The sequence below is a fragment of the Crocuta crocuta genome, unplaced genomic scaffold, assembly GCF_008692635.1.
Source record: "Crocuta crocuta isolate KB4526 unplaced genomic scaffold, BGI_CrCroc_1.0 scaffold27, whole genome shotgun sequence".
Lineage (NCBI taxonomy): Eukaryota > Metazoa > Chordata > Mammalia > Carnivora > Hyaenidae > Crocuta > Crocuta crocuta.
Window position 1 is genome coordinate 840,889 of NW_027532250.1, and position 8,452 is coordinate 849,340.

At 43.4% G+C, this 8,452-nt stretch overlaps 1 long non-coding RNA gene across 1 annotated transcript; it reads left to right on the forward strand.

The window, feature by feature from the left end:
* Positions 1 to 490: 490 nt before the first annotated feature.
* Positions 491 to 8,198, forward strand: LOC144243336 (uncharacterized). The gene is made up of 3 exons (XR_013338620.1): positions 491 to 592; positions 7,438 to 7,701; positions 7,986 to 8,198. It is a non-coding gene; the product is annotated as an uncharacterized LOC144243336 (long non-coding RNA).
* The last annotated feature ends 254 nt before the right edge of the window (positions 8,199 to 8,452 follow it).

Below are 8,452 nucleotides of genomic sequence, written 5' to 3' on the forward strand. Positions count from 1 at the left end.
CCGGTGCCTGGTATACAGTAGTTGCTCACGTAATGTTTGTTGAATACACGCATGACACGACAAATCATGTGCTCAGAAAGCATCTGCACATCCTCATGCTCTGGCTTATGAAGGACTGGTCAAGGCGGGCTTTAGATCCTGGGGATAGTTAGGCATCCGGCTCACGTGAGCCGGGCGGGAGAGGCCCCTCCCCTGGTGGATGCGACAGGAAGAGGTGGGGGCGGGGCACACCTCGGAGGCTGAGATCAAATTCTCTGAAGCAACAGAGCCAGCGGTGAGGCATTTCCTTCCCTGCCCACCCAGCTGTCAGTGCGCGGCTAAGACTCTAGGGCTTAGGATAATGAGTTCCATTCTGACTGCTGGTGACGGCACAGAGGTGGAGATTTCAGGAAAGCACATGTGAAGGCTGAGTGTGGAAGTGGGCAGATTGCCAGGGGTGGGTGAGACAAAGGAGAGGTCTATGCGAGGAGGTGTCATTTGGAGGAAATGAATAGCATCCTTGGCAGCGATCAGCTAACCGCAACGAGTTGGGAGGAAGAGGAGTGGGGAGGTCTTCTGCCTGTGGGCCGAGTACCCTCATTGTCTAGCTGTGGTGAGCCCAATTACATTGCCTTCAGAGCCAGGAAATAGCTGGAATGTTTCCCTAATGAATGTATTTCTGCTGCATGCATATACGGCTTGAGTGTGTGAGTGCACATGTCCTTGATTCTATGTGTGTGTGTGTGTGTGTGTGTGTGCACATGCCTGTGGGGCAGTGCGGCAGCATACGTGGAGTTAAATGTGTGTAAGAACACTATGTCTTTGGGTACGGGTGCGGAGGTCCGAGCACGTGGTATGGAGCTGTGCCACACTGACTGTGTGCAGTGCATCTCAAGAAGTAACGTGGGCTAGGGGCTGAAAGCTTCAATGCCAGACGGACCTGGGTTCAAGCTCAGCTCTAACACTTACCAGCTCTGAGGTTGAGGAGCCTGAAATTAAGTCCTCCATTAGAAACAACCTCAGTGTACAACTTGTGCACGGTAACACCCCTGCTCTTACCCCATAAAAACCCTACTCCCCACTGTTCGGGGTTCCACTTTGCTGCCGCTGCACCGGGAGAGGGGTGAGCCCCTGCTCGAGCTTGTAATAAAGACCCTTTTGTACTTGCATCGGTGCCGGCTCCTTGGAGATCTCTGGGGATTCGGACATAACAAGGTCTTGGCATATGACCGAAGTCCTATTTGCCTTTGTTTCCACTTCTTCCAAGAACGGCTAATACCAGCTCCACTGAGTTGCTGTCGGTTTATGTCAAGTGCGTAGAAGAGCGCCTGGCAGACACAATGGCAGGTGTCTTTGTGCCCTGACTTATAACCCCTTGTTTGCCCTGTAATGTCAGCTGTGTCTGCTGTGGGTTCCATGAGAGCCTTGACTCACCTCACCACTGGGACAGCCAGCCTCCAGGTGCACCCCTGTAATCCGTGTAACTCAGCTGTAGTTCATGCCCCTGCCCTGGAGATTCCTTGATGTTGCACCCAGTGCCGGGCACCTGCCCAGCTATCACACTCATTCAGCCCGAAAGTGCAGGGAAGTTAACACCCCAGGGGAAACCTTCAGGCAATGGGAAGGGAGCTTCTGATCCAATAATTCTCTAGGGAGATCCTTGTATAGACAATTCTGAGAGGTGCTCTTTCAGCACCAATGAAAGACGTTCCATCGTCTTCCAGCTGCCATTGTTTTAAAATGAAATGTCATCATAATTCTTAGCCTCATTCCCCTATATATAAAGCATTTTCCCCCTTTAGCTGCTTTCAAATTTTTTTCTTCGTCTTTGGTTTTTGGCAGTTTAACTATGATGCGCCAATGTGGATTTTTCTTTGAATTCATCTTGTTTGGTTTTTTCAGAGCTTCTTGGGTATGTAAGTCTATGTTTTCCATCAAATTTGGGGGGGGGGTTAGCTATTGTTTATTCAAATATATTTTCTGCTCCAGTCTCACTTTCTATTTCTTTAGGGAAACTCAATACACGTACATTAGATACGTGACATTGTGCCACCGATTCCCGAGGTGCCACTCATATTCTTCAATCCCATTTGTCTCTGTTCTTCAGGTTAGATCATTTCTATTCATCTGTCTTCAAGTTCACCAATTCTTTTGCCATGTTTAATGTAGTGCTAAGTACCCTAGGAAAATTTAAATTTCAGTTGTTACAATTTTCAGTTTTAGAATTTTATTTGGTTCTTTTTTTTTTTTTAATGTTTCAAGTTTTTATTTCAATTCTAGTTAGTTAACATATAGGGTAATGTTAGTTTCAGGAGTAGAATTTAGTGATTCAACACTTACATATACCACCCAGTGCTCATCACAATGAGTGCCCTCCTTAATGCCCATCACCCATTTAGCCCATCCCCCCCAACACCTCTCCTCCAGCAACCCTGTTTGTTCTCTAGAGTTAAGAGGCTCTTATAGTTTGCTACCTTCTCTCTCTTTCTCTCTCTTTTCCCCTTCCCCTATCTTCATCTGTTTTGTTTCTTAAATTCCGCATATGAGTGAACTCATATGGGATTTGTCTTCCTCTGACAGACTTATTTCACTTAACATAATGCTTAGCATGAGGCCCTCTACCTCCTCCATGTTGTTGCAAATGGCAAGATTTCATTCCTTTTTATGGCTGAATAATATTCCACTCTCTCTCTCTCTCTCTCTCTCTCATTTTCTTTATCCATTCATCAGTTGATGGACATTTCAGCTCTTTTCATAATTTAGCTATTATAGATAATGCTGCTATAAACATTAGGGTGCATGTGCCCCTTCAAATCAGTATTTTTGTATCCTTTAGATAAATACCTAGTAGTGCAGTTGCTGGGTCATAGGGTAGTTCTATTTTTAAATTTTTGCCCCATATCATTTTCCAGAGTGGCTGCACCAGTTTGCATTCCCACCAACAGTGCAAAAGGGTTCGTCTTTCTCTGCATCCCCACCAACATCTGTTGTTTCCTGTGTTGTTAATGTCAGCCATTCTGACAGGTGTGAGGTGGTATCTCATTGTAGTTTTGATTTGTATTTCCTTGATGATGAGTGGCGTCCAGCATCTTTTCATGTCTCTATTGGCCATCTGTCGGTCTTTGGAAAAGTGTCTGTTCATGTCTTCTGCCCATTTCTCAACTGGATTATTTGTTTTTTTGTGTGTGTTGACTTTGGTAAGTTCTTACAGATTTTGGATACTAACCCTTTATCAGATATGTCATTTGCAAATATCTTTTCCCATTCTGTCTGTTTGCCTTTTAGTTTTGTTGACTGTTTCCTTTGCTGTGCAGAAGACATTTTGTCTTAATGAAATCCCCAATAGATCATTTTTGCTTTTGTTTCCCTTGCCTTCAGAGACATGTCTAGTAACAAGTTGCTACAGCCAAGATCAAAGAGGTTGCTGCCTGTGTTCTCCTCTAGGATTCTGATGGTTTCCTGTCTCACATGTAGATCTTTCATTCATTTTGAATTTATTTGTGTGGATGGTGTCAGAGAGTGACCCAGTTTCATTCTTCTGCATGTCAGCCCAATTTTCCCAACACCATTTATTGAAGAGACTATCTTTTTTCCATTGGAAAGTCTTTCCTACTTTGTTGAGGATTAGTTGACCACATAGTTGTGGCACCATTTCTGGGATTTCTATTCAGTTCCATTGAGCTATGTATCTGTTTTAGTGCCAGTATCATATGGTCTTGATGACTACAGTTTTGTAATGTAGCTTGAAGTCTGGAATTGTGATGCCTCCAGCTTTGCTTTTCTTTTTCAAGGTTGATTTGGTTATTTGAGGTCTTTCGTGGCTCCATAAAAATGTTAAGATTGCTTGTTCTAGCTCTGCAAAAAATTCTGGTGGTACTTTGACAGGGATTGCATTGAATCTTTTGCTTGTATAGACATTTTCACAATATTTGTTCTTCTAATGCATGAGCATGAAATGTTTTTTCATTTCCTTGTGTTCTCTCCAATTACTTTCTTTCTTTTTAAAAAATAGTATGTTCTTTTTAAAAAAAAAATTTATTTATTTTTGAGAGGGGGGAGGGGCAGAGAAAGAGGGAGACACAGAATCCAAAGCAGGCTTCAAGCTCTGAGGTGTCAGCGCAGAGCCTGATGTGGGGTTTAAAATCACAAACTGTGAGATCATGACCTGAGCTGAAATCGGATGCTTGACTGACTGAGCCACCCAGGTGCCCCTCTTCAATTTCTTTCATAAGTGTTCTGTAATTTTCAGAGTACAGATCTTTAACCTCTCTGGTTAGGTTTATTCCTAGGTATCTTATGGGTTTTGGTGCAATTATAAATGGGATCATTTCCCTGATTTCTCCTTCTATTGCTTCATTATTGGTGTTTAGAAATGCAACAGATTTATGTACATTAATTTTGTATCCTGTGACTTTACTGAATTCATGTATCAGGACTAGCAATTTTTTTTTTTTTTTGGTGGAGTCTTTTGGGTTTTCTACATAGAGAATCATGTCGTCTGTGAATACTAAAAGTTTGACTTTTTCCTTGGTTTGGATGCCTTTTATTTCTTTTTCTTCTGATTGCTGAGACTAGGATTTCCAGTACTATGTTAAATGACAATAGTGAGAGTGGACATCCCTGTCTTGTTCCTGACCATAAGAGGGCAAGCTCTAGTTGTTCTCCATTGAGGATTATATTAGCTATGGGTCTTTTGTATATGGCCTTAGTTCTTTTTTATAACCTTCATTTTGCTATTGAAATTCCTTGCTTGAGCAATTATTAAGACCATAGTTTCCTTGAATTATTTTAACATACTTACAAAATCCACTTTAAAGTCTTTGCTAAGTCCAGCGTCTGGGCCACCTTGTTTTAGTTTCTACAGACTGAGTTGTTTTTGTTTTGTGTTGTGTTGTTTTGTTTTGTTTTTTACTATGAATTACATTTCCCTCTTTCTTTGTAGGTCTCTGCTTTTTTTTTAAAATTGAATCTCAGACATATGGAAACTATATTCTAGAGCCTCTGGGTTCTGTTATCTTCCTCTGAAGAGTGTTCATCTTTGTTTTATCAGGCTATTCAATTGCTGGCCGTTTTTCTTGAAATTTCTTTGTAATTTTGATTTCATGCTTTCCTATTGTGAGTCTGTGCAAAGCATAAAGCAATTCCCCAGCTCTCTAACCTAGTGAGACTTAACCTCTGAGCACTGTGGTCCCCTGTATATCATATGAGAGCTTGATTATAGGCTTTGTTAGGGAAATTCTCAAGCAGGCTCTACTCTCTGGTGTGGTTTTTACTCCTAAGAATAATGTGGTGTCTCAGCCGGATGTCAGACATATTAGTGAGCTGTTACCAAGCTCTCTCCACTCTGGTGAGGGCCAGAACCACAACACCTCTATTACTGTTCAACCTCTAATATGCCTATACTCTCAATCAATAACACCCACTACCTGATAGTGCTCAGATGGTCTTGAGCCTATCTTTAATCAAGGAGGGGGTCCCCACAGGGAGCTTTCGGGGCTCTTTGCATAAGCTTCTATATTTCTGATGCCCCAACCCAAAGGTTGCCACGGAACTCTGCTTTCTGCCTCCTCAGCTCAACAGGCCTATCAAATCCTACATGGGTTCCTCTAGCGTCATGACTAAGAATTGTCACAGGTTATACACTGGCATTGGTTGGGCTCACTTCATGGGCTTCTTTTTTTAGGGGCTGTAATCTTGTACTGCCTGTCGTCTAGTGCCCGGAAGCTGTTGCTTCATATGTCTTGTCCAAGTACATATTCTTTATGGTGGGAAGGCTAGCACAATACTGGTTCATCTGTCATGGTCAGAAACAGAAGTCCGAGAAGCATTTCATATGTTCCTTGGAAGGCTCGGGGCAGGACTGAACCCAGTTACCCTCCGGGAGACTTTCACATTGTGTCCCCACGGTGGCATTTCCTCCTTCCCTTGTTTCCTGTTCCTGCTCCCTGGGATTGCCTCCCAAATGAATTATTTGTACACAGGTCCCTCTCTTAGGCTCTGTTTTTTTGGGGAAAGAAACTAAGATATGGAGTAAGTGTTGTATAAATCTTAGCTATCATTACAGAGCAGCATACCCGTAGAGGCATGCGAATGAGTGTCTGCAATCTCTCCGTATTTGTGTGCGTCATGTCTGAATGTGTGCCCAACCAGCACGTGTGCATTTAGCCTGCCCTGCATGGCTTTGTGTGGGTCTGTGTCTTCCCTGTGTGAATACACAATGCACACTTGCACATTCAGCGTGGGAAGGCACTGCGGGAGACACATATCCTGAAAGGCCATGTTTTTTTGTGTGTGTGAAGTCTAATTTGTCTATTTTTCTTTTCCTATTTCTGTGTTGGGCGTCATATCCAAGAAACCATTGCCAAATCCGAGGTCATGATGCTTTTGTCGTTTTCTTCTGAGTGAAGAAATTGTATTGGGTCTTACATGTAGGTCTTTGATCCATTTTGAGTTAATTTTTGTATATGGGTTCAACGTCAAATTTGAGTTCAAATTCATCCTTCTCCATGTTGATGTCCAGCTTCCCAGCACCATTTCTTGGGTGCAGATGGGTACCTGCTGTTAGGAAAAGAGCTGAAATTGACCTGAAATTAACCAACATTTGTTGTTCAAACTTCTGTTGGAAGTTGCAAGCTTTCAGGAGATCCCAGAGTTCCAAAATCTATTAGGTAGATTAGACAGATTCAGCCGGAGCAACTGTTGTCTAGGTGAAGGCTCCTGGTGCTGCCCATTCCGCCAGCCTCCAGAACACTCTCTAGTACCCCTTCACTTTTAACCCACTGGAGTCTTTCTTTTAAAATTGTTTATTTATTTATTTTGAGAGAGAATGAGAGCAGGGGAGGAGCGAGGGGCAGGGGGAGGAGAGGGGGAGAGAGAGAGAGAGAGAGAGAGAGAGAATCCCATGTGGGCTACATGCTGTTGGCACAGAGCCTGACTCAGGGCTTGAACTCTCACGAACCTGTGAGCTCATGACCTGAGCCGAAATCAAGAGTCAGATGCTCAACCCAGTGAAGCACCCAGATGCCCCAACCCATCAGAGTCTTTATGCTTAAAGTATATTTCTAGTATAGAACTACATTGGGTCTTTCGTTGTGTTTTGATGTACTCTGACAATCTGTCTTTTTTTTTTTTTAATTTGAGAGAGAGAGAGAGATAGAGTCAGTGGGGGAGGGAGAGATAGACAGACAGAGAGAGAGAGAGAGAGAGAGAGAGAGAATCCCAAGCAGGCTCCATGCTGTCAGCACAGAGTCTGACTTGAGGTTCAAACTCTGGAACCATGAGATCATGACCTGAGTGGAAACGAAGACAGGGGTGCTCAACCAACTGAACCCCCTACGCACCCCTTCCTTCTCTGGTTTTAATCGACCCCTACATAATTCCATTTTACTTCCTCACGTTGTATCAACTTTACCTCTTGTAAAAACATTTAGAGTTCACGGGATTTTTTTTTTTTTTCAGAGAGAGAGTGTGTGGAAGAGGAGCAGAGAAAGAGGGAGAGAGAGAAGATCTGAAGCAGGCTCCATCCACACTCAGTGCAGAGAGCCTGATGCCAAGCTCCATCCCATGACCCTGGGACCATGACCTGAGCTGAAATCAAGAGTCACATGCTCACCTGACAGAGCCACCCAGGCGCCCCTCATAAGATACACTTGTAACTAATACAAGTCCACCTTCAGATACTTCTGCACAGCCTCCTGGGTGGCACAGATATTTCATAACACGGTAGCCTCAGTTCCTCTCTCCTAGTCCGATGGCAGCAGTGCCGTTTATGTCTCTTACCCATATGATGTTACTCATTACCCAATACAATGTTACTGTTTTCTCTGTATGGATTTATGGCTCCCTCTCCCCCGCAATACATTGAAGTCCTAACACTTTATGGGGCTGTATTTAAAGACAGGGCTTAGAAAGAGGTGTTTGAAGTAAATGAGGTAGAGGAGGGTGGGGCCGGGTTAGTGTTGTTGCAGGAAGAGACCCCCAAGAGCTTGCTCTTACCCTCCCTCCAGGGGAATGCGGCAAGGCCAGGCCACGTGAAAACAAGACGGCCATCTGAGAGCAAGGCAGAGGACCCTTGCCTGAGAGCAAATCAGCTGCAGCCTCGATCTTAAACTTTCCAGCTTCCAGAACTATGAGAAAACAAATGTTTATTCGTGAAGCTCCCTCACCACCCACAGTCTGGTATTCTGCTACGGCAGCTGGAGCTGAGAACCGATGATTACTTTACATGGTTATCTTTCAGATTAAACACAAATAAGAAAAACGAAGGATGTTATTTTCATTTTTGTCTTCTCTGATGCCTTTTCTTTTTCTGTTTTTAAAATGTAGATGCAGTTTCTGATCTCTGTCATTTTCTTTTTGCCTGAAGAAAATCTTTTAACACCTCTCAGGGAGCATGCCTACTAGTAACACATTGCTTTAGTGTGTGTATGAGAAATTATTTCCCTTTCAGTTTTGAAGGACAAGTCATCAGAAT